Genomic DNA, 26,799 nt, shown 5'->3' with positions numbered 1-26,799 from the left:
TGATTCAAAGTTCTAACTATACCTATGCAAAGTACCTTTCATTGAATGTACTTACCTGCAATCTAAACCTTGTGGTTCTATAAATAAACAAAATATTTTTCTATATAAAAATCAATTGGCCTGGAGTTAAGTCATTGAGTGTGTGTTTTCACTTATTGCTTGTGTATGTACAACAAATGCCCAACACTACCCTCTGATAAGCCTAACTGCTCGACCACACTACCACAAATAGAGCATTGGCATTATCTATTATTGCCTCTGTCAAGCCTCTTGGGGGAACCCCTGGACTCTGTGCACAGTATCTCATTTTAATGTATTGTATATACAGAGCCAGCTTCCTACAGTTTGCCATCGGGCAGGATTTCTGAACGTCAGGGCAGACCAACTAGACTGTCCACTTTGCGGATCACAAATGGTGGTTACGCCCAAAGGAGGTGCAACAACTTTTCTGCGAATGGGGAGAACTTTGGCTTAATCTTTTCTCCACCATCAAACTTGCAATACCAGCACTTTAGTGTGAAGGATTTTCCAAGCTGTCTCTAGGATGGTACTCTTGTACACCTTTCTGCAAATTCTTCTTCTGTCCCTAGTTTTGAAGAAAACCAGAACTGACCGGGTCCAAGTCATTTCAGTGGTCCTCTATTGGACTTGGAGAATGTTATCCCAAATATCTGAGCATGAGCATCTGTCCTCCAATCAGATTGCTGCTTCAGGAGAATCACCTGTTGCAGCAGCAGGGTAAGATTCAGTACACAAACTCCTACAGTTACTACGCTGCATTCCTCTAACGCCCCTAAATTCAGCTTTTAGGGGAGTTCCTGGCACCAGAAAATCAGATGCAGCCAACCTGAAAGAAGACTGACCCTGAAGAGTCACGAAAATACCAGTAGCTGACTTGGCCCCAGACCTGCTAGGTCTGCCTGATGTCCTAGACAATTGCGCCAGTGGCAACTTGTCCTGCAGCTGCCTGTGCCTCCAAAAGCCTGGGAGGACTTTCAGCCTTCAACCAAGACCCAGGAAATCCAGTGGAGTAGCGGAGCTTTTCCCCCTGCATCCTGCAGTCACCCCAGAAGAACTACAAGGACTCCAGACTGCCAAAACCCGGCACCACCTTACCTATGCCCCCTAGCCTGAGTTGAAGTGGCCCAACAGTGCCAGCGTTGTTCCCCCGACCCTCCAGAGAGGAAAACCACCTTGGATTTGCCAACTGTGGTCTTTGGATGCCTCCTGCAGCCTCTTTCTGCAGGCTCCCTCCAACTCAGTGTCTCCTGTCCCGGAATCCGACGGTGTAGGAAGTTGGCTCTGTATGTGCTATTTCAAAGTAAGGAATAGCATGCACAGAGTCCAAGGGTTCCCCTTAGAGGTAAAATAGTGGTAAAAATAGATAATACTAATGCTCTATTTTGTGGTAGTGTGGTCGAGCAGTAGGCTTATCCAAGGAGTAGTGTTAAGCATTTGTTGTACATACACATAGACAATAAATGAGGTACACACACTCAGAGACAAATCCAGCCAATAGGTTTTTGTATAGAAAAATATCTTTTCTTAGTTTATTTTAAGAACCACAGGTTCAAATTCCACATGTAATATCTCATTCGAAAGGTATTGCAGGTAAGTACTTTAGGAACTTCAAATCATCAAAATTGCATGTATACTTTTCAAGTTATTGACAAATAGCTGTTTCAAAAGTGGACACTTAGTGCAATTTTCACAGTTCCTGGGGGAGGTAAGTTTTTGTTAGTTTTACCAGGTAAGTAGGACACTTACAGGGTTCAGTTCTTGGTCCAAGGTAGCCCACCGTTGGGGGTTCAGAGCAACCCCAAAGTCACCACACCAGCAGCTCAGGGCCGGTCAGGTGCAGAGTTCAAAGTGGTGCCCAAAACACATAGGCTAGAATGGAGAGAAGGGGGTGCCCCGGTTCCGGTCTGCTTGCAGGTAAGTACCCGCGTCTTCGGAGGGCAGACCAGAGGGGTTTTGTAGGGCACCGGGGGGGACACAAGTCCACACAGAAATTTCACCCTCAGCAGCGCGGGGGCGGCCGGGTGCAGTGTAGAAACAAGCGTCGGGTTTTCAATGTTAGTCTATGAGAGATCTCGGGATCTCTTCAGCGCTGCAGGCAGGCAAGGGGGGGATTCCTCGGGGAAACCTCCACTTGGGCAAGGGAGAGGGACTCCTGGGGGTCACTTCTCCAGTGAAAGTCCGGTCCTTCAGGTCCTGGGGGCTGCGGGTGCAGGGTCTCTCCCAGGCGTCGGGACTTTAGGTTCAAAGAGTCGCGGTCAGGGGAAGCCTCGGGATTCCCTCTGCAGGCGGCGCTGTGGGGGCTCAGGGGGGACAGGTTTTGGTACTCACAGTATCAGAGTAGTCCTGGGGTCCCTCCTGAGGTGTTGGATCGCCACCAGCCGAGTCGGGGTCGCCGGGTGCAGTGTTGCAAGTCTCACGCTTCTTGCGGGGAGCTTGCAGGGTTCTTTAAAGCTGCTGGAAACGAAGTTGCAGCTTTTCTTGGAGCAGGTCCGCTGTCCTCGGGAGTTTCTTGTCTTTTCGAAGCAGGGGCAGTCCTCAGAGGATGTCGAGGTCGCTGGTCCCTTTGGAAGGCGTCGCTGGAGCAGGATCTTTGGAAGGCAGGAGACAGGCCGGTGAGTTTCTGGAGCCAAGGCAGTTGTCGTCTTCTGGTCTTCCGCTGCAGGGGTTTTCAGCTAGGCAGTCCTTCTTCTTGTAGTTGCAGGAATCTAATTTTCTAGGGTTCAGGGTAGCCCTTAAATACTAAATTTAAGGGCGTGTTTAGGTCTGGGGGGTTAGTAGCCAATGGCTACTAGCCCTGAGGGTGGGTACACCCTCTTTGTGCCTCCTCCCAAGGGGAGGGGGTCACAATCCTAACCCTATTGGGGGAATCCTCCATCTGCAAGATGGAGGATTTCTAAAAGTTAGAGTCACCTCAGCTCAGGACACCTTAGGGGCTGTCCTGACTGGCCAGTGACTCCTCCTTGTTATTCTCATTATTTTCTCCGGCCTTGCCGCCAAAAGTGGGGCCTGGCCGGAGGGGGCGGGCAACTCCACTAGCTGGAGTGTCCTGCTGGGTTGGCACAAAGGAGGTGAGCCTTTGAGGCTCACCGCCAGGTGTGACAATTCCTGCCTGGGAGAGGTGTTAGCATCTCCACCCAGTGCAGGCTTTGTTACTGGCCTCAGAGTGACAAAGGCACTCTCCCCGTGGGGCCAGCAACATGTCTCGGTTTGTGGCAGGCTGCTAAAACTAGTCAGCCTACACAGATAGTCGGTTAAGTTTCAGGGGGCACCCCTAAGGTGCCCTCTGTGGTGTATTTTACAATAAAATGTACACTGGCATCAGTGTGCATTTATTGTGCTGAGAAGTTTGATACCAAACTTCCCAGTTTTCAGTGTAGCCATTATGGTGCTGTGGAGTTCGTGTTTGACAGACTCCCAGACCATATACTCTTATGGCTACCCTGCACTTACAATGTCTAAGGTTTTATTTAGACACTGTAGGGGTACCATGCTCATGCACTGGTACCCTCACCTATGGTATAGTGCACCCTGCCTTAGGGCTGTAAGGCCTGCTAGAGGGGTGTCTTACCTATACTGCATAGGCAGTGAGAGGCTGGCATGGCACCCTGAGGGGAGTGCCATGTCGACTTACTCGTTTTGTCCTCACTAGCACACACAAGCTGGCAAGCAGTGTGTCTGTGCTGAGTGAGAGGTCTCCAGGGTGGCATAAGACATGCTGCAGCCCTTAGAGACCTTCCTTGGCATCAGGGCCCTTGGTACTAGAAGTACCAGTTACAAGGGACTTATCTGGATGCCAGGGTCTGCCAATTGTGGATACAAAAGTACAGGTTAGGGAAAGAACACTGGTGCTGGGGCCTGGTTAGCAGGCCTCAGCACACTTTCAATTGTAAACATAGCATCAGCAAAGGCAAAAAGTCAGGGGGCAACCATGCCAAGGAGGCATTTCCTTACACAACCCCCCCCCAAACGAAAGAGGATGAGACTAACCTTTCCCAAGAGAGTCTTCATTTTCTAAGTGGAAGAACCTGGAAAGGCCATCTGCATTGGCATGGGCAGTCCCAGGTCTGTGTTCCACTATAAAGTCCATTCCCTGTAGGGAGATGGACCACCTCAACAGTTTAGGATTTTCACCTTTCATTTGCATCAGCCATTTGAGAGGTCTGTGGTCAGTTTGAACTAGGAAGTGAGTCCCAAAGAGGTATGGTCTCAGCTTCTTCAGGGACCAAACCACAGCAAAGGCCTCCCTCTCAATGGCACTCCAACGCTGCTCCCTGGGGAGTAACCTCCTGCTAATGAAAGCAACAGGCTGGTCAAGGCCATCATCATTTGTTTGGGACAAAACTGCCCCTATCCCATGTTCAGAGGCATCAGTCTGCACAATGAACTGCTTAGAATAATCTGGAGCTTTGAGAACTGGTGCTGAGCACATTGCTTGTTTCAGGGTGTCAAAGGCCTGTTGGCAGTCCACAGTCCAGTTCACTTTCTTGGGCATTTTCTTGGAGGTGAGCTCAGTGAGGGCTGTCACAATGGATCCATATCCCTTCACAAACCTCCTGTAGTACCCAGTCAAGCCAAGGAATGCCCTGACTTGAGTCTGGGTTTTTGGAGCTACCCAGTCCAGAATAGTCTGGATCTTGGGTTGGAGTGGCTGAACTTGGCCTCCACCTACAAGGTGTCCCAAGTAAACCACAGTTCCCTGCCCTATCTGGCATTTGGATGCCTTGATAGAGAGGCCTGCAGATTGCAGAGCCTTCAAAACCTTCCTCAGGTGGACCAGGTGATCCTGCCAGGTGGAGCTAAAGACAGCAATATCATCAAGATAAGCTGTGCTAAAGGACTCCAAGCCAGCAAGGACTTGATTCACCAACCTTTGGAAGGTGGCAGGGGCATTCTTTAAACCAAAGGGCATAACAGTAAACTGATAATGCCCATCAGGTGTGGAGAATGCTGTCTTTTCTTTTGCTCCAGGTGCCATTTTTATTTGCCAGTACCCTGCTGTCAAGTCAAAGGTACTTAGAAATTTGGCAGCACCTAATTTGTCAATGAGCTCATCAGCTCTTGGAATTGGATGGGCATCTGTCTTGGTGACAGAGTTGAGCCCTCTGTAGTCCACACAAAACCTCATCTCTTTCTTTCCATCTTTGGTGTGAGGTTTGGGGACTAAGACCACTGGGCTAGCCCAGGGGCTGTCAGAGCGCTCAATCACTCCCAATTCCAGCATCTTGTGGACTTCCATCTTGATGCTTTCCTTAACATGGTCAGACTGTCTGAAGATTTTGTTCTTGACAGGCATGCTGTCTCCTGTGTCCACATCATGGGTACACAGGTGTGTCTGACCAGGGGTTAGGGAGAAAAGCTCAGGAAACTGTTGTAGGACTCTCCTACAATCAGCCTGCTGTTGGCCAGAGAGGGTGTCTGAGTAGATCACTCCATCTACTGTGCCATCTTTTGGGTCTGATGACAGAAGATCAGGGAGAGGTTCACTCTCTGCCTCCTGATCCTCATCTGTTACCATTAACAGATTCACATCAGCCCTGTCATGGAAGAGCTTAAGGCGGTTCACATGGATCACCCTCTTGGGGCTCCTGCTTGTGCCCAGGTCCACCAGGTAGGTGACCTGACTCTTCCTCTCTAGCACTGGGTAAGGGCCACTCCATTTGTCCTGGAGTGCCCTGGGAGCCACAGGCTCCAGAACCCAGACTTTCTGCCCTGGTTGGAACTCAACCAGTGCAGCCTTTTGGTCATACCAAAACTTCTGGAGTTGTTGGCTGGCCTCAAGGTTTTTGGTTGCCTTTTCCATGTACTCTGCCATTCTAGAGCGAAGGCCAAGTACATAGTCCACTATGTCCTGTTTAGGCTCATGGAGAGGTCTCTCCCAGCCTTCTTTAACAAGGGCAAGTGGTCCCCTTACAGGATGACCAAACAGAAGTTCAAAGGGTGAGAACCCTACTCCCTTCTGTGGTACCTCCCTGTAAGCGAAAAGCAGACATGGCAGGAGGACATCCCATCTCCTTTTGAGTTTTTCTGGGAGCCCCATGATCATGCCCTTTAATGTCTTGTTGAATCTCTCAACTAAGCCATTAGTTTGTGGATGGTAAGGTGTAGTGAATTTATAAGTCACTCCACACTCATTCCACATGTGCTTTAGGTATGCTGACATGAAGTTGGTACCTCTGTCAGACACCACCTCCTTAGGGAAACCCACTCTGGTAAAGATACCAATGAGGGCCTTGGCTACTGCAGGGGCAGTAGTCGACCTAAGGGGAATAGCTTCAGGATACCTGGTAGCATGATCCACTACTACCAGGATATACATATTTCCTGAGGCTGTGGGAGGTTCTAGTGGACCAACTATGTCCACACCCACTCTTTCAAAGGGCACCCCCACCACTGGAAGTGGAATGAGGGGGGCCTTTGGATGCCCACCTGTCTTACCACTGGCTTGACAGGTGGGGCAGGAGAGGCAAAACTCCTTAACCATGTTGGACATATTGGGCCAGTAGAAGTGGTTGACTAACCTCTCCCACGTCTTGGTTTGTCCCAAATGTCCAGCAAGGGGAATGTCATGGGCCAATGTTAGGATGAACTCCCTGAACAGCTGAGGCACTACCACTCTCCTAGTGGCACCAGGTTTGGGGTCTCTGGCCTCAGTGTACAGGAGCCCATCTTCCCAATAGACCCTATGTGTTCCATTTTTCTTGCCTTTGGACTCTTCAGCAGCTTGCTGCCTAAGGCCTTCAAGAGAGGGACAGGTTTCTTGTCCCTTACACAGCTCCTCCCTTGAGGGTCCCCCTGGGCCTAAGAGCTCAACCTGATAAGGTTCAAGCTCCAAAGGCTCAGTTCCCTCAGAGGGCAGAACTTCTTCCTGAGAAGAGAGGTTCCCTTTCTTTTGCTGTGTTGCAGTTGGTTTCCCAACTGACTTTCCTGTTCTCTTGGTAGGCTGGGCCATTTTTCCAGACTCCAGCTCTACTTTTTCACCCTGTGCCTTGCACTGTGCTCTTGTTTTCACACACACCAGTTCAGGGATACCCAGCATTGCTGCATGGGTTTTTAGCTCTACCTCAGCCCATGCTGAGGACTCCAGGTCATTTCCAAGCAGACAGTCCACTGGGATATTTGAGGAGACCACCACCTGTTTCAGGCCATTGACCCCTCCCCATTCTAAAGTAACCATTGCCATGGGATGTACTTTTCTCTGATTGTCAGCGTTGGTGACTGTGTAAGTTTTTCCAGTCAGGTATTGGCCAGGGGAAACCAGTTTCTCTGTCACCATGGTGACACTGGCACCTGTATCCCTCAGGCCCTCTATTCTGGTCCCATTAATTAAGAGTTGCTGTCTGTATTTTTGCATGTTAGGCGGCCAGACAGCTAGTGTGGCTAAATCCACCCCACCCTCAGAAACTAGAGTAGCTTCAGTGTGGACCCTGATTTGCTCTGGGCACACTGTTGATCCCACTTGGAGACTAGCCATACCAGTGTTACCTGGATGGGAGTTTGGAGTGGAACCTTTCTTGGGACAGACCTTGTCTCCAGTTTGGTGTCCATGCTGTTTACAGCTATGACACCAGGCCTTTTTGGGATCAAAGTTTTTACCCTTGTACCCATTGTTTTGTGAAGAGGCTCTGGGCCCACCCTCCTGTGCAGGTTTTTGGGGGCCTGTAGAAGACTCTTTACTATTTTTAGTTTTGGTTGTCTCATCACCCTTCTGCTGGGGAGTCTTTGTGATCCCTTTCTTTTGGTCACCCCCTGTTGAAGTCTTGGACACCCTTGTCTTGACCCAATGGTCCGCCTTCTTTCCCAATTCTTGGGGAGAAATTGGTCCTAGGTCTACCAGATGCTGATGCAGTTTATCATTGAAACAATTACTTAACAGGTGTTCTTTCACAAATAAATTGTACAGCCCATCATAATTATTTACACCACTGCCTTGAATCCAACCATCTAGTGTTTTCACTGAGTAGTCAACAAAGTCAACCCAGGTCTGGCTCGAGGATTTTTGAGCCCCCCTGAACCTAATCCTGTACTCCTCAGTGGAGAATCCAAAGCCCTCAATCAGGGTACCCTTCATGAGGTCATAAGACTCTGCATCTTTTCCAGAGAGTGTGAGGAGTCTATCCCTACACTTTCCAGTGAACATTTCCCAAAGGAGAGCACCCCAGTGAGATCTGTTCACTTTTCTGGTTACACAAGCCCTCTCAAAAGCTGTGAACCATTTGGTGATGTCATCACCATCTTCATATTTAGTTACAATCCCTTTGGGGATTTTCAACATGTCAGGAGAATCTCTGACCCTATTTATGTTGCTGCCACCATTGATGGGTCCTAGGCCCATCTCTTGTCTTTCCCTCTCTATGGCTAGGATCTGTCTTTCCAAAGCCAATCTTTTGGCCATCCTGGCTAACTGGATGTCCTCTTCACTGGGGTTATCCTCAGTGATTTCAGAGTTGTTGGTCCCTCCTGTGAGGGAACCAGCATCTCTGACTATTATTTGTGGAGTCAGGGCTTGAGAAGCCCTGCTCTCCCTAAGTAGGACTGGAGGGGGGGAATTTCCCTCCAAGTCACTATCTTCATCCTCTGAGTTGCCATCCTCAGAGGGGTTGGCCTTTTCAAACTCTGCCAAAAGCTCCTGGAGCTGTACTTTGGTAGGTTTGGGGCCCATTGCTATTTTCTTTAGTTTACAGAGTGACCTTAGCTCTCTCATCTGTAGATGGAGGTAAGGTGTGGTGTCGAGTTCCACCACATTCACATCTGTGCTAGACATTATGCTTCTAAAAGTTGGAATACTTTTTAAGAAACTAAAACTGGTTCTAGAATCTAATTCAAACTTTTACCAAACTTTTAAACTCTAAAAGAAATGCTAAACAGGATCTAACACAAGGCCCTAGCAGGTCTTTTAAGAATTTAGAAAACTTTTCAAATTGCAAAAATCAATTTCTAATGACACTTTTGGAATTTGTCGTGTGATCAGGTATTGGCTGAGTAGTCCAGCAAATGCAAAGTCTTGTACCCCACCGCTGATCCACCAATGTAGGAAGTTGGCTCTGTATGTGCTATTTCAAAGTAAGGAATAGCATGCACAGAGTCCAAGGGTTCCCCTTAGAGGTAAAATAGTGGTAAAAATAGATAATACTAATGCTCTATTTTGTGGTAGTGTGGTCGAGCAGTAGGCTTATCCAAGGAGTAGTGTTAAGCATTTGTTGTACATACACATAGACAATAAATGAGGTACACACACTCAGAGACAAATCCAGCCAATAGGTTTTTGTATAGAAAAATATCTTTTCTTAGTTTATTTTAAGAACCACAGGTTCAAATTCCACATGTAATATCTCATTCGAAAGGTATTGCAGGTAAGTACTTTAGGAACTTCAAATCATCAAAATTGCATGTATACTTTTCAAGTTATTGACAAATAGCTGTTTCAAAAGTGGACACTTAGTGCAATTTTCACAGTTCCTGGGGGAGGTAAGTTTTTGTTAGTTTTACCAGGTAAGTAGGACACTTACAGGGTTCAGTTCTTGGTCCAAGGTAGCCCACCGTTGGGGGTTCAGAGCAACCCCAAAGTCACCACACCAGCAGCTCAGGGCCGGTCAGGTGCAGAGTTCAAAGTGGTGCCCAAAACACATAGGCTAGAATGGAGAGAAGGGGGTGCCCCGGTTCCGGTCTGCTTGCAGGTAAGTACCCGCGTCTTCGGAGGGCAGACCAGAGGGGTTTTGTAGGGCACCGGGGGGGACACAAGTCCACACAGAAATTTCACCCTCAGCAGCGCGGGGGCGGCCGGGTGCAGTGTAGAAACAAGCGTCGGGTTTTCAATGTTAGTCTATGAGAGATCTCGGGATCTCTTCAGCGCTGCAGGCAGGCAAGGGGGGGATTCCTCGGGGAAACCTCCACTTGGGCAAGGGAGAGGGACTCCTGGGGGTCACTTCTCCAGTGAAAGTCCGGTCCTTCAGGTCCTGGGGGCTGCGGGTGCAGGGTCTCTCCCAGGCGTCGGGACTTTAGGTTCAAAGAGTCGCGGTCAGGGGAAGCCTCGGGATTCCCTCTGCAGGCGGCGCTGTGGGGGCTCAGGGGGGACAGGTTTTGGTACTCACAGTATCAGAGTAGTCCTGGGGTCCCTCCTGAGGTGTTGGATCGCCACCAGCCGAGTCGGGGTCGCCGGGTGCAGTGTTGCAAGTCTCACGCTTCTTGCGGGGAGCTTGCAGGGTTCTTTAAAGCTGCTGGAAACGAAGTTGCAGCTTTTCTTGGAGCAGGTCCGCTGTCCTCGGGAGTTTCTTGTCTTTTCGAAGCAGGGGCAGTCCTCAGAGGATGTCGAGGTCGCTGGTCCCTTTGGAAGGCGTCGCTGGAGCAGGATCTTTGGAAGGCAGGAGACAGGCCGGTGAGTTTCTGGAGCCAAGGCAGTTGTCGTCTTCTGGTCTTCCGCTGCAGGGGTTTTCAGCTAGGCAGTCCTTCTTCTTGTAGTTGCAGGAATCTAATTTTCTAGGGTTCAGGGTAGCCCTTAAATACTAAATTTAAGGGCGTGTTTAGGTCTGGGGGGTTAGTAGCCAATGGCTACTAGCCCTGAGGGTGGGTACACCCTCTTTGTGCCTCCTCCCAAGGGGAGGGGGTCACAATCCTAACCCTATTGGGGGAATCCTCCATCTGCAAGATGGAGGATTTCTAAAAGTTAGAGTCACCTCGGCTCAGGACACCTTAGGGGCTGTCCTGACTGGCCAGTGACTCCTCCTTGTTATTCTCATTATTTTCTCCGGCCTTGCCGCCAAAAGTGGGGCCTGGCCGGAGGGGGCGGGCAACTCCACTAGCTGGAGTGTCCTGCTGGGTTGGCACAAAGGAGGTGAGCCTTTGAGGCTCACCGCCAGGTGTGACAATTCCTGCCTGGGAGAGGTGTTAGCATCTCCACCCAGTGCAGGCTTTGTTACTGGCCTCAGAGTGACAAAGGCACTCTCCCCGTGGGGCCAGCAACATGTCTCGGTTTGTGGCAGGCTGCTAAAACTAGTCAGCCTACACAGATAGTCGGTTAAGTTTCAGGGGGCACCCCTAAGGTGCCCTCTGTGGTGTATTTTACAATAAAATGTACACTGGCATCAGTGTGCATTTATTGTGCTGAGAAGTTTGATACCAAACTTCCCAGTTTTCAGTGTAGCCATTATGGTGCTGTGGAGTTCGTGTTTGACAGACTCCCAGACCATATACTCTTATGGCTACCCTGCACTTACAATGTCTAAGGTTTTATTTAGACACTGTAGGGGTACCATGCTCATGCACTGGTACCCTCACCTATGGTATAGTGCACCCTGCCTTAGGGCTGTAAGGCCTGCTAGAGGGGTGTCTTACCTATACTGCATAGGCAGTGAGAGGCTGGCATGGCACCCTGAGGGGAGTGCCATGTCGACTTACTCGTTTTGTCCTCACTAGCACACACAAGCTGGCAAGCAGTGTGTCTGTGCTGAGTGAGAGGTCTCCAGGGTGGCATAAGACATGCTGCAGCCCTTAGAGACCTTCCTTGGCATCAGGGCCCTTGGTACTAGAAGTACCAGTTACAAGGGACTTATCTGGATGCCAGGGTCTGCCAATTGTGGATACAAAAGTACAGGTTAGGGAAAGAACACTGGTGCTGGGGCCTGGTTAGCAGGCCTCAGCACACTTTCAATTGTAAACATAGCATCAGCAAAGGCAAAAAGTCAGGGGGCAACCATGCCAAGGAGGCATTTCCTTACAGACGGCAAGAAACAGCACTGCACCTGAGCCCCACAGCATGAGGAGAAGTGGGCCAATGTTGTCCCTACGTGCCAGAGGATCTCAAGGGTCGAGCCCTCCATTCCCCCCTCCCCCCCCAAAGGCCCTGTTTACAGCTTCTTTCTGATTGGACCAATCTCCGTTTAAGTGAACGGGACACCCAATGCCATAACACCTCTGCACCCGGGTGCCCCAGACCCCCCCCCCCCCCCCCCCCCTTGAGGTGCCCTGTTGGAGCTGCTTTGGACCTTGCTCCATACCTAGCTTAGCACCAGAAGAACAGTCCTGTAAGTCATTAAGTGCCTGAATGCAGTATATGTTACTTCTCCCATAGGATAATATTAAGGCACCCAACGCTGAAAATCACCTCTGCAGCCTGGCGCCCCAGTACTTCCTGAAGTGAGCTATTGGTGCTGTCTTAGACCTTGCCTTATACTTACCTTAACTCCAGAAGATTGGTCCTTTAAGTTGCAGTATATGCCTTTCCTCCATAGGATAGCATTACCTATTCAGAAATTACACTAAGTATTGATTTTTCAAACCTTTCAAAGTTCATAAATCGAACCTTACTTATCTGATCGGGATGACCTTGGTGCCTGAAATTATGTAAAGATGGTATTTTTTTATAAATGAGCACTAGTCTCCTTATTGAGTCGTGTATCATTTATTGACTGTGCATGCAGCAAATGTCTAACACTCCTCTGATAAGTGTAATGCTGCTCAGCCACACTACCCCTTAAAAGAGCATCTTGTGATTGCTATAGCAAGCCATGTCCCCTTATAAAGGAACCCCCGGATTCTTTGCACGTACTCCTCATTTTGGTATACCATATAAAGAGCCAGCTTCCTACACTCACTACTCGGGCTTGAAAATGTTTGTAGCATTTAGGAGCTCTGCAGTCTAGCTAAGTCCCTTATGAGGTTGAGTCAAAGGAAAATCTTGACTACCTTGTTAGATCATGGAAGTAAAGATAAGTATCCAATTTTATTTATATTTAAAATAATTCCTCGGCAATTAATTGTAACTTCAGCCAACAATTAAATGCTTTGGGGCATATTTATACTCCGTTTGCGCCGAATGTGCGTAAAAAATTTTGACGCACTTTCAGCGCAAACATTGCCCCATATTTAAACCCTGACGCCCGATCCGACGCACCAGGAAAATGGCGCTATGTGTGCCAGTTTTTTGAAGCGGCACCCCGCCCTGCGTTAATGACATGCAGGGTAGGCGTTCCCGTCCAAAAACAGACGCACATAGCGGTGCGTGGTATTTATGCTCCAGGGCAAAAATCACTCCCGCGCGGCAGGCGGCGCAAAAAAATGGCGCAAAGCACGAATATCGTGAAATTTTAACGCCTGGGTCAGGGCAGGCGTTAAAATGGGGCAAACACACCTGTACTTAATCAGAACAAACAGAGCAGCAGAGCAGCAACAGGGAGACATGGAGGTGCTTTTTCTTCAACGTGCACGTAGACGCAGAGCCCTGCAGCAACAACAGCAGCCACAACAACAACAGCAGGGACCCCAAAGACAGCGCAGAAGGCAGGAGAGGATATTCCGCCCAAGAACAACCCTGCATGGCCTCAGGGAACGAGACATCATCCAGAGGTACCGGTTGAACTGGCAGGCCATTCAGCAGCTGCTGACAAATATTGAACAGCAATTGGCCCCCACTTTAGTGACTCCACGCACTATCCCAACCGAAACAAAGCTGCTTGCCTTACTTCACCTGCTGGCAAGTGGCTCGTTTCAGACAACTGGTGCCCTGGTTGGTGGAATCTCACAACCATCTTTCTCCGCATTCCTGCCTAAAGTACTGGATGCCATCATTGGACTGACACCCCGCCACATCTGCTTCCATAACACAGTGCAGAAGCAGCAGGAAACAAAACAGGGGTTCTACGCCAACAGTGGCTTTCCTCACGTCCTTGGTGCAATCGACTGCACACACGTACGCCTTGTGCCACCTGCTGCGAGTGAACACCTCTACCGCAACAGGAAGCACACACATTCCATCAACGTGCAGGCCATAGTCGATCACCAAGGACTGATCAGCAACATTGTGGCTAAATATCCTGGGAGTGTACATGACGCATTCATCTTCAGTCACTCCACCATCAACCAACACTTCCAGGATGGACGGTATGGCAATGGACTACTTGTTGGTAAGGACAAAAATCTACTTATATACTCACTGCACAGAAACCCTCTAGGATAAACAACACATACACCACAATAGCAACACCTAGACAGGAACACACTGAGGTACTCACATCACTAGCCATGTGTCACAAGTCACCATTGAACCTCTCACACATTTGAATTTACTCCACAGCTTAGTGTGAAGACATTCATGACTGTGGTTGCCTAAATGTCACCTTGCAAATTGGAAGTCTCACAATAACCTGTACACTAATACAATGCATAACTTTTAAGGGATGGGATGGCCTGGGTATGTTCATATGAACGTTTCTAATACCCTTTCATGTTTCAACTCTGCATGGACCTATCATCACACCCCCAGTGAGGACACACGGACACCTGTGTCACAAGTCACAATGCAAGGGAGGGCACACTGTACTTGAGAAACCAATACACCCTGCTGACAAACAGTTAGACAACAAACACTTGCTCAGCCAAGGAAAAAAAACAATGCCAAAGTTTCCACCAACAACCATAGGTTGTCACATTAGTACACAAAATAGTCAGACAACACAACACAACTACTGCCATCAAAGATACGTACAACAGTGCCTCCTACATCTAATTGATACCATTCTGTGTTTCTCTTTCAGCTGATCAGGGGTATGGCATCCAGCCTTGGCTAATGACACCATATGGGAACCCAAATACTGCTGCTGAGCGGGCATACAATGACGCCCACAAGAGGACACGCAGCATTGTGGAGAGGACCTTTGGGATCCTAAAGTCAAGGTTCCGCTGCCTTGACATCACTGGCGGAAGCCTACTATACTCCCCAGAGATGGTCTGCAAGATCATACTCACTTGTGCCATATTACACAATATTTGTGTAAAAAGGAACATTCCCCTCCTTGAACCGGACCCAGACATGCCTGAGGATGATGATGAGGAGGATGCTGGCCTGCAACAGGAGGGGGAACAACCTAACACCGCAGCAGGAGTGCGTAGGCGCCAACAGCTTGTGAACAATTTTTTTACTTAAGTTATTATAATCACTTGTATTCCACACTTGTAAATAAACACAGATAACAAACACTGCATCATGCTTTGGCCTATTCATTTCTGACCACCTTTAGTTTGAAATAGCTGAAGATGAATGTCGTCTCATTGATCAAGAATGCCATTAAAATTCATCACACCAAAAATAAACATCACAACTGTATGCACAGAGGGTAGGATGTGACATGTTACATTACCATACACAGAGCCCAACAAGAGTACAAATGTGACAATTACACATGCCGGATCCAAACAACTGAAACAGTCTCTCATCCAGCCCAAAATTGGAGATCATTTGAAAGTCACATCACACGTGTTCAGAGACAGGGTGGGACCATCCATGTGTACGTGAACATGTCATCAATGGCTTCTCTCAAGTGTATGATGTGAGCAATACACAATTGCAACAACATCAGCTGCCACTAACTCAGGAGGAGACCTTGAAGTTACAGTGACAACATACACACAGACAGGTCATACTGGATCCACATTCCCACACACATGTACACATATGTCATACAACCAACCTAATATTTGAAAGTAGACCATCACAGTTGTGTCCCAGTTTGAACCTAGCAGGAAGATTGTAACATGACACTAAACCAGTTTATGCAGAAAGGGACACAGACAAGCAAAAAAATCTTCGCATTATCACATCGTGAACGCTGAGAGTCTTGCAAACTTAGTCATATGAAAATGGTATGCAACTTAGCTCCAAATCATCATTACTGCAAACGTCAAATGGGCTAATGAGATGAATGAATGGTCAATAGTCATTCATACCATATGGCCTTACATTCGCCCGCTGCTGCAGGTTTGCCATGATATGATAAAAATACTCCATGGATACAGTAGCTATTCTGGATGGTCAAATCCTAGGGTGCTGGGGGCCTAACTCCACCTCTACCACCCCCAAAACATACAAGAATCATGTACTTGTGAACTAAACACATGCATAAGGCACATGTGTGGCCTCCATGTCACAAGTCCTACACAAATAAGAAACACAAAATCATAATGGGACATGGTCAGCCCCATAAAAACTGAAAGTGACTCTCCCACTCCCTGTTAGGACTACAGATAAAATCATCCCCATCATAAAGGTGGGCACATTTTGGAGACGGAATACATAATGGTATCAAAAACATCATTTCAAAATAGCCATCAGCAATTACACCAAATATGTTGTCAAATATGGTCAATACATTAGTTAACGTATCCCAAACATCACAGTGTGAAGGCCGTCTATACATAAAAGTACGGACATTTGTCATGTACAAACACAAATGTGTCTCACATCGCACCGTTTGACCATGACAAATCACCTTTCCAAAGCTAAACACATGAAGACATTTGGATAAATTTGCTCCATATTCTACGCATACAGCATGGCCGTCATAATTTGTTCACGTACATGAGTGCACACAATGCAGAGTCAGATACAAATGTATCCAAAAGTGTCTTGATATTTCGCCTTCAAAATATTATTTACATCCACAATATTTTTGACTCTGCATCATGTGCACTACTGTACGTGTAAAAAAAACCACGCCCATGATGTATGCGTGGTGAATTTGACGCTACATGGACAATATGTTGGTCATTTCATGTACAGTATTAATTATTAATATTCATATAATATTTTTTCACTCCGCATCATGTGCACCACTGTACGTGTAAAAAAAACGACGCCCATGATGTATGCATGGTGAAATTGACGCTACATGCACAATATGTTGGTCATTTCATGTACAGTATTAATTATTAATATTCATAACATATTTTTTCACTCCGCATCATGTGCAGCACTGTACGTGTAAAAAAAACGACGCCCATGATGTATGCGTGGTGAAATTGACGCTACATGCACAATATGTTGGTCATTTCATGTACAGTATTAATTATTAATATTCATAACATATTTTTTCACTCCGCATCATGTGCACCACTGTATGTGTAAAAAAAACGACGCCCATGATGTATGCGTGGTGAAATTGACGCTACATGCACAATATATTGGTCATTTCATGTACAGTATTAATTATTAATATTCATATCATATTTTTTCACTCCGCATCATGTGCAGCACTGTACGTGTAAAAAAACCGACGCCCATGATGTATGCGTGGTGAAATTGACGCTACATGCACAATATGTTGGTCATTTCATGTACAGTATTAATTATTAATATTCATATCATATTTTTTCACTCCGCATCATGTGCACTGTAATGCGTCATAAAAAATTGACGCACAACTGTGTATGCGTGAAAATATGACGCATAACGGGAAAATAAAAACGGCGGCCATTTTATGCAGGAAGTGATGTAATAGGATATCCTGTTTACAAAATCTGTACTGGGAGGTAACTTTCACTTTCACTTTGCAGTCTCAGATTTCTCTAGACTGTGTGGTTGTGTGAAAGGTGTTGTCCTGTGTTTTACTGCTCTAGTGTCCTGTGTGCCTTGTATTTTGTCTTAGTGTCAATCTATTATTGTTGTATCACATTGTCTCAATCTGTTTAGTGTTATTTTGTCTATACCTGTGATAGTTTGTATTGTCTGTGGGAGTCTGTTGTGGGTAGCATAGTTTGGGGGGTTAGTTGGGCTATTTTTCTACTTCTCCTTTTTCTTTCACACCTCTACCTTTCCCCATTTCCCCCTTTATATTTTATATTTTGTTGGTACATTCTTATCCCTCTCAATATGTCAGGTAGGCCTCGCCTGTCCAGGATGGGGGAAGACGAATTGGGGGGGGTTCATATGGCTCGTAAGCCATTTCCTCCCACTAATGCTGGAAGCTGGGGGCCGTGTGATACAGGGGTATCACACGGAGGCCAGGAAAATCCGGTGGGAGAAGGTGCGCCATCACCTGGTCCGGGTCTATGGGAGTCTCAGGAATGTACACCAACTCAAGCACCGCTGGGCAGATCTGATCACCAGGGAACAGGACCTGCTGGACCACCTGGGACTCCAGATTGGTGGCCATGTCGGTGAGTAAAAAACAATTACATGGGAATGACAGAAATCGGTGTGTGAACGTGTGATGATTGTTAGCGAATCTGCAAAATAAGTAGCTGAGTGTGTGTAATGCCAGGGAAACCTAGGCCCATGGTTATACACATTAATCCCCATTCTTGCAACACATGTACAAGCAATGACAGCTTTATAAATTCAACATCTATTTGTATTATGCTAAGTCGCCCCCTCTCTGCGTCCCAAAATGTTTCAAATGCTGCGCTACAAAGGTATACATATGTGTCCTAATGTGTATTTGTTGCAGAATGTGTATGAAGACCTATGCTACCAGTCCGATGGATCATTTTTGCAACACATACCAGATGCCTGTAGCTGCATGTAATGTAGTGTTGCCTTTGTGTCAGAAAAGCAACACGTGAACGGCTCCATTTGTACTCCACTGGTCATAATGGCCAGTAAGTACGTCATGTAGAAACAACATACCTACATATGCAGACGCCATAGCTAGACAGAAAATTGGAAACACATGATGATGCTATACATGTGTGTTGCCGTCACGTCACATGAAGTTAGTCATGTTGTTCACACATATGTCACATGTGTGTCTGTTTGCTGTCTGTTGACCCTGTCCAAATAGCCTGTTTAATTGTGAGTGGTCATGCAGTCCTCATGGAACCAGTTTTGGAATGTCTCTCGGGGATGCACATGCTGAGATGTATGGATAACATTATTGTTGGGGCATACTAATGGAGGATTAACTTGGACGACACCTGACTGTCCTGACCACTGCATGAGTGTAGTAGGGTGTGACACTGGAGCAGGAGACTCATCCAATGTTAATGTTGAATACAAAGTGATCCATGCAGGATGAGCATGTGTGAAAGTCTATCATTACCATGTCATTTTCTCACAGTGTCATTGTAACAGAAATCTTTTGTCCGTTCACCCAGTCTGAGTATAATCTTTGTTTCATGCTTTACAGGTGGACCAGCCCCGTACACCGTGGGAGAGGTGGCCCATTTTGACGACCCCGATACCTACAGTGAGTGTCGCCTGAGTGCTATTTACATTGTTTGGTAATGACGCATGATGGATTACTGTGTGTTCAAGAGAATTCATGATTTGATGTGCTGGCCGTTCATTGGCTTTGTTCTTTTAGTGTGCTATCAAATTAGAATTATGTTTCTGCAAAGCAATACGTAGTCATCTCTCAGATTGAGGGGCTGTAGCCCATTCAATTATGGCGGCAATTGGGAATGGTATGACTCATTTCGAATAGACTGGTCAATGTTAGACTTGGTCAGGGACTTGCCATGAACTGAGTCTGCATATCAGACTGACAGTCTCCCAGATAGCTTAGGCACATGGCATTGATGACAAGTGCTTCTTCCTAGTTGAGGATGGACTGTGTACACTGTAGGTTGGATTTCCATGGGCATGTACTCCCACAAGGTGAACTCGAAGTGTGTGTGACTTGAGTGCAATGCCCTAGGTGTTCAGTTGAATCATGTGAATGGGTGTACTACCTCCCTTGTGTGTGTTGTTAAACATGCCTCACTAATAGTATGTTGGGCTAAGTCATAACATTTTGACATGTGTGGACCTGGGATGTGACAAGGTTGGGCTGACTACAACGTGTTGCTAGCCCTTCATAGGTGTTGTGTGTGAAGGCACATAATTGTTGCACTTTCTGTACACTCCTGGGTGTGCATTGAAAATGGGATTGTTGGTTGTTCTTCCCACACCACCCACAAAGACTGGGATGTTACTGTGAAACAGGGTACCTAGGACTGTAGCAACCAGTATGTTACACGTACTTAACACCTTTAGTGACTTGAGTTAGTACCTTGGGCCAGAGTGAGAAAAATGTATACACGTTGCAAATGGCATAAATATCTGTGTGGGATTTGCAAACGTCTGTTTCCTAATCCAAAATGTCTTTGGTGGTCATGTACATATGAGTAAAATGCTTTTCAAAATTGATATAATGAAGGGTTTTACCAGACCTACTTGCAAATCACAGTGGTAGGCAATCCCATTTGCAACCGAGTACGTGGTTGCAAAGCGAGTAGCTGTTATCATCCACTTGAAGTGGATGGTAACCACCTTGCTGACTGGAAGGGGTCCTCATTGTAAAGCTTCAGCCTTTGTGAGTGGACTAAAAAAATCCTGCGCAAAAAAGCCAGTGGTCTAAGGGACCAATAATTACCGTGAAAATTTCCAAGTACAATTGTTGTGATTTAAAAATAATTGCAGCTCATTTTTCTTTCCGGTAAATGGCCTACACTTGGGGAGAAATAACTTGCTTAATTTAAAAACAGTCACGTCTATGGAGTTCTGCTGGTCCCAGCAGGCCACCATCCCCGTGAGTGCCCATGTTGCTAAGGTGGGGCAACTTGGAACCCACTTCATTGATGTTCATGAGGTGGGTTTTAGGGACCCCATAGCGACTCGCAGACAGTGTCAGAGACACCGTTCTGCTTTGCAATTTGCTAGTTGATGTTCCTAAATTCCTACATCTGACACCTAGTGTGGACACATGATTCTGGGCCAGGGGTTCAATCTTAGCAAACAACTAATTAAAAATGCTATTGAGTGAGGAGTGTGAGTGTAATCACATAGAATGACATATGTACTGAAGTCAGTATGCGGAAGAGCTGGTGCCATAATGTCAAATGCCTTAGGTATGATTTGGATGAGTAGTTTAGGGTGATGTCATCCATCATGTAGAGACATGGATATGCTAGGTGTGATATGACCTTAGGGATGCATGATTCACATGTACTTCCTCTGAGCATTTCCGTGAACTATGTTGTAACAATTGCTGCATACAATATATTTCTAGTAATGGACAAATGAGCCATTGTGGGATTCAACCCACTGTAAATTCAATGCTCAATATTTCCCTTTTCTCTTCACAGCTGCAAACCTGAGTGCCGCAGAGCGCAACCATTTTGAGCACAGGGCAATGAGGTACAGGCACATCCTGCAGGTGCAGTGTGGGTATCGGAGGATGGCCCGCAGATACAATTCCGATCGGGCCTCCGGGGCGTGGTATGCCACACCACAGGCTCCACCAACGGTGCCACCTACAACCACCAGGTCTGCCCATGGGGACCCAGCGACGGACCAGCCATCTTCCTCAAGACCTGGACCCAGCCGTGTGTTGGGAGCAGGGCTGTCCCGTGGCCACTCCACTCCAGCGACAATCTCCACCTCCACCGGCACGCAGACCAGCAGTGACCCTCCAATTGACCCTGCAGCCTTCCAGGCATTGTCTAGGAAACTGGACACGTTAATTCAAAAGGTGGACAACCTGACGGAGGACATGGCGGAGGTTAAAAAGAAGGTGCGCTCCATCCGGCGCACACTTCAGAGGGCAAATCTTTAGTTATGTTGCCCTCCTGAACATTTACCCCTCCCCTCTCCCCTCTTTCCTCTTTTCATACTGTTAGTTGGGTTTGGGGGGTTAGTTATAGGAGAAGTATAGGTAATTAGCTTAGTTAGTGTTAGGTAAGAGGGTGGGGGGTCCTTATACTTTCTATCTAATATTTTTGTGTGGGTGGGTGGGGGCAATGTTGGGATTCCTGTTTAATAAAAAAAATTAAAAAATATATATATAAAAAAAAAAAATACAAAAAAATATATGTTTGTTTAGGATAGTATAGTATGTGTGTAGGTTAGTAAGTGTTGTCCTGCATGTGTCTTGTCTCTTAATGGTGGGTGGGGGGTTGATGTTTAGATCGTTTCGTTACATGTGTAGAGTAAGTTTAGCTTAGGTTAGTTAGGGACAGTTGTGGGTTAGTAGTAGTTAGGTTAGATTAGTGTAGGTTTACCTTTCCCTTAGTTGCCTCTTTTATTACTACTTTTAAATAAATATTTTGTTAACCCTTTACCTGATGCGTTAGGTGCTACCTTTTCATGGCCTTGACATCAGTGTAGCAGAAATGTTAAGTATGACATTTGTGTTCCATGCTCCCTATCCCCAGGCTTATGAGGTTTAACATGCCAGCTACCCGTGTGCTAACTTGGTAAGTATCCACCATGTTGGAGAGCCACCATTGGTAGTGTGCATTGATCGAGGTTTGGGGTTGGTATGTATCCTACTTCACAAAGAGTGCTTCCAGACTTGTTATTGTAGGTAAATAGATAGGTCGGACAGCATTGTGAAGTTCAGGGAGAGCTTTATAGATGATTATTTGTTCACACTCTTGTCTTGTTGCTATCATTGCTGACCTACATCATGTGTGTACTGATTCAGCATGACTTTCCTTCATGGAAGTCTACGCCGTAAGGGTGATTGATGCAGTGTAATTTGTTTATCATTCCTTTCATTCTACAGCATTATTTCAAATTTTAGTATTGCATGGTGCCTACATTTCTCTGCCACCATTAGTTGTGTAGAATAGCTATAGATGGTGCATCATTCTGTCCAACACAGCATGATTGTGTGTGCTTAGTCCCTTCATCAGTTATTTTCCTCAGTATAGTAAAGCTATGATGCAATCCTGGCCACTGCACAGATGATTCAGTATACATGAAATCAGGACAGTAGTATAGAGAATCGACATGGTTTCCACACAGCCACTTTGGAGTTATCTACTGCACAGTTGAATTTTGAAATGACACAGACGCAATAGGTGTGCAAGTGATATTTATTCAGAAGTGGTGTTGTGCAAAATGTCCATTCACCATGTTTGCTGACTCCTTTCTGGTGCATTATTACATGGTGATCCTACAGAAGGGGTGTGGATGATGCTCCTGACATGCTGGGGTGATGTCACAGACAGTGCAGAGGAACATGAAATGCCAAATGGTAGGAGAGAAACATTCACTGGCAAGGTGGACAAGTCAGACAGTGGATTGCCGAACAGTCATTGAGGTTAGTTGTAGTGAGACTGGCATGTGTCAAAACGTAGGACCTTGGTCAGAGTAGGGCATGGTGCAGGGACTAGGGCTTCCGGGTACTCTTGCGTGTGAATGTTATCTGTTTTTGTCTTCTTCTTCTGATGTGTGTGTTGCCTGGTGTGTCGTCGTTGTTGGTTGTGAAGGGGCAACACACACCTCAGTGTTAGAAGACATGGAGGCAGACATCCCGGGGGCTGATCCCTGTTGAGTAAGGAAGGGCAGTACTGCAGCAAGGAGGGCCTGCTGGTTTTTCAGAATGGCAGCCACATCCCGATGGTAGGCAGCCAGGTCGGCCCTTAGGGGTTCTATGTTGCATTCGTGCACACGTTGAGTGGCTTGCAGTTTGAGTTGTTGTGTCAACTGGATGACAGCTGTGCCAATTTCCTTCAGTGTTTTTGAAATGTCCTCCAAGAGAAAATTTCTGGCTTGCATTGCAGCTGCCTGATCAGCAGTTGACAACATGCACGAACGCACCCCCTCAAGGCTGGCTGCCATATTTTGCATCCCCACCCGCACCTCCTTGGCCAGCTCCCGCTGGACCCCAACGACAGTTCTTTCGAAGCTGGTGCCAGTGTCGTCAGAGTCCTCAGCTGTGTTGGAGCTGGCAGGTCTTACAATTGGGGTGGCGGGTGGTTCTACTGTGGTGGCTGCTTCTTCTGTGCTCCTCCTTGTGACTGAAGGTGGGGTTTGGAGGCTTTCAAGGACCATGTCAATGGTCTCTTGTGGGAGGTTGATGGTGTCGTCATCCATGTCATCAGGGAACTCATGGACAGGCAGATCAGCAGGAGATCCGTGTTCCTCTGCAATGAAACAGGGTACAATTAGTGTGTCTGTGTTGTGACAATTTTGCAGTAAGATACAAGCCTTTGGATGCCTTAACATTGTACTCTGTGTTTGTCTAGGTATCTGCTGTCCGTCATAGGGCATTGTTGTAGGCCTATGGCCCACCTGTGTGTCACATGTTTGATATGGATCTTTCAGACATGTCTGCCAGGTCGCCTCTAGGTGTTGCTTTGTAATTATTTAGGAATAGGCGTTTTTTTCTCCTACTCCTCACTCGGTGTTTCACTATTGTTATGGAGGGACATTTTGTAGGGTGGGCTCTCATTATCCAACATGTGATTCTTGGCTTTCTAGGCAGCAGGATAGCTAATGGTGTGGGGGACTAAGTTTGACCCACTTGAAAATAACTTTGTCACCCAGATATTCAATTTAGCTAAGACTAACTAGCAGTGCCTCTGGTCTCCCACATCAAAGGAATGTTTAGACATCCGAGCGCATTACATCTTTGGAACTTCTCAGGGAAGTGGTGGTCACTCAGGTCCTACACATTTGTATCTTTTCCGGTAGGTTCCCATACACAAATGACATACAGTATTAGTTTGATATGAAGTTTCATTGTACAACTGACTTGTAGGAATTTAGGTGTGAGCCCCATTTACACAAACAATACACACTGTTAGAATTTAAATAGTCCGCAGGAGAGTAATACATTAGTACACAGCTTTCATGGTGCCTAACTGTTTCTACTCTCCCCCTGCATGTTCTATGTATAGCACAGCTTGTTAAGTTTGGAGGTTGCCTGTCAGACTCACATGGGAGACATCATCCCTCATATCAGAGGAATGGGCTAGGATCTGGTTGTGCATCAGCAGCAAGGCAGGCAGCATCTAGTTGTTATTTTCTGTTTGGAAACTCCCCCATGCGTGTCTTGGGACAAGGGAGTGAATGTAAAAGACATATGTCATGGTGATGACAAAGTTTCCCTAAGCAGGAATGCCAAACCTTGACCCCTACCACATCTATCAGCAACGTACCAGACGGTATCCTTGACTGGGGCACAGAGTGAATATGTTCTGGCACACTCCAGTGCAGAAGTAGGCAAAACAGTGTGATTTGACTAATTGACAACACCTTAGGACTGACTATTTGCTACATTAACTGATAGGAAGGGCAATGAGAATCATTTAGTGCAAATTGCTCTGAGGCACTTAGATGTGAGCAAATGAGTATAAGTACATTCAGGGTAAGATGCACAAAGGCCTCCAGCCTGAGGCTAATGTGCAAAGTATACGTTTCACTTGCCACACTACACTTTGACTGACTGTGGGTGTTGTGACTGCCCTGCCAGCACACTTGCCTCTCAGGCCCTGCCCCATACACTTTTTATTCACATTGCATGATCTGTACATGTAACGTGGCATTACCTATGCATGTCAATGTTAGGATGTGGTATGGATGTAAACATTCTTGATGTTTTGAGATGATGTTGGGTGATGTGTTTTGAATTGGATTGGCCTGTTTATCGTATGAAGGTCCTATTTGTTTGTCCGACTTTGCAGGTGTGTTTCAGTGACCAGTTGCCTGTGTCCCCTCCTCAATGTTGTTGTCTGAGCAGTATGACATTAGTGATGTAGCCTTGTTAGCCAGGCACGTGAGGGACCCTGACGTATGCAGCATGTGTGTATCGTTAGTGCTGTGTGGCTCCTATTGCTGTTTACTTAGGCTTATGTATGTCAGTTATGGACATTCGGCATTTGAGTGTACTGGTACCTTTGTCTTATTTCTAGGAGTAATTGCAGATGTCACCCTCACCCCCTAATTTAGGTATGTATGTTCCAGGGTGGGGTTTCTGCCATTTGGTACTATAGCTGCACAGAGATGAGAGGTGTTATTGTCAACTGTGTTTGCAGTTAAGTTACAGTTGTTGTATTTGCTACTGCATTACAGATAGGGACCTAGTTGATGTAGAATAGATTTTGCAATACAAGTGCCTGGATGTGGATTTGAGGTAGTGTCCTCCCCACCTGTCACTGCTTTCCCTTGGCTCTCTTGTTGTAATTACAGGATGTCCCAGTGGGACTGTTGTGGTTGCTGTATTTTGTCGTGCCCCAGCTTCGGTCAGTACTGGGCATGCCCCCCTGCCGTGCCCCTTTCCCCATGCCACTTCATATATGTGCTGACTTAAATGCATTGTGTAGTAGGTATCCCCCCCTGCTTACAGTCCCCATTATTGTATTAGGATTCCCCATGCGACTTACCCTGCATGTGCGTAGTGTCGTGGTAGTCTGCACTGTCCAGTCCTTGAATCCCTGTGACGATCTCCTCCGGGATGACGGCTGCGACCATCTCCTCCATGTGGTCCAGGGCCTCCTGTTGTGCTGGACTCCCCCCTCCAGTCTGCATTGCTGCCTTCCTGTTCCTGGCCATTTTCTCTTTGGTCCTACGTTTGCAGTCATGCCAGCGTTTCTTACACTCGGTGACTGTCCGGCGTTCTTCAGCCACACTGTTAATCTTGTCCACAATTTGTTTCCAGATGGCCTCTCTCCTACTGAGTGGCAATTTGGAGGTGATGAAAAGTTGGTGCTGGTGTTCCGTCACCTCTTTCACCAGGATTTCCTGCTCCTCTGCACTGAAGCGACACTTTCTTTATTTTTTTTTAAATGTCCTGGCTCCTGTATGCTTCCTCCTGGCTGGTTCCTGGTCTGCTCTCATCCTCCTGGGGTCTGTTAGGGCATCTAGGATCCATTTTGGGTCTCCTCTCCTGAAAGGGCAGTTTTCGCGCAAAAATGTGATGCAATTACGTGAAAAAAAACGGCGTTTTCACGATTGCGCTGTCGTAAATCGACCCACAGTGATGTGCGTCGCATTTACGTTGGTTTCCTTTACGACAGACCGACGCTGTCTGCGTCACGAAATAATGACTCCCACCTGTTGGTTGCGCCGCCGTACGTCAAAGTATAAATTTGACGCCCGCATGGCGCATCCAAATGGCGTTAGACGGCGCAAATTTTTTTGACGCAAAATTGCGTTAGCGCAATTTTGCGTCAAAAAGTATAAATATGGCCCTATGTTTCAGAAACATTTCTTTGTCTAAATGTTTGAAAAGTTTGTAATGGAACCAATCTTGTCAATCGTTACAGATTTTCATAATTTCAGTACAGTAAAAAAAAAAAATGCAA

The 26,799-nt window shown here is 46.7% G+C and overlaps 1 protein-coding gene across 1 annotated transcript in view; it reads left to right on the top strand.

Moving 5' to 3' along the window:
* Positions 1-26,799, top strand: part of LOC138274069 (pre-mRNA-processing factor 40 homolog A-like) — a gene marked incomplete at its 3' end in the record, with an annotated part of 550,808 nt that overhangs the window by 402,895 nt on the left and 121,114 nt on the right. The gene's annotated exons all lie outside the window — the stretch shown is intronic.

Source organism: Pleurodeles waltl, unplaced genomic scaffold (genome assembly GCF_031143425.1).
Source record: "Pleurodeles waltl isolate 20211129_DDA unplaced genomic scaffold, aPleWal1.hap1.20221129 scaffold_155, whole genome shotgun sequence".
Lineage (NCBI taxonomy): Eukaryota > Metazoa > Chordata > Amphibia > Caudata > Salamandridae > Pleurodeles > Pleurodeles waltl.
Note: the sequence above shows the minus strand (reverse complement) of the source record. Positions and strands in the feature narration are given on the sequence as shown.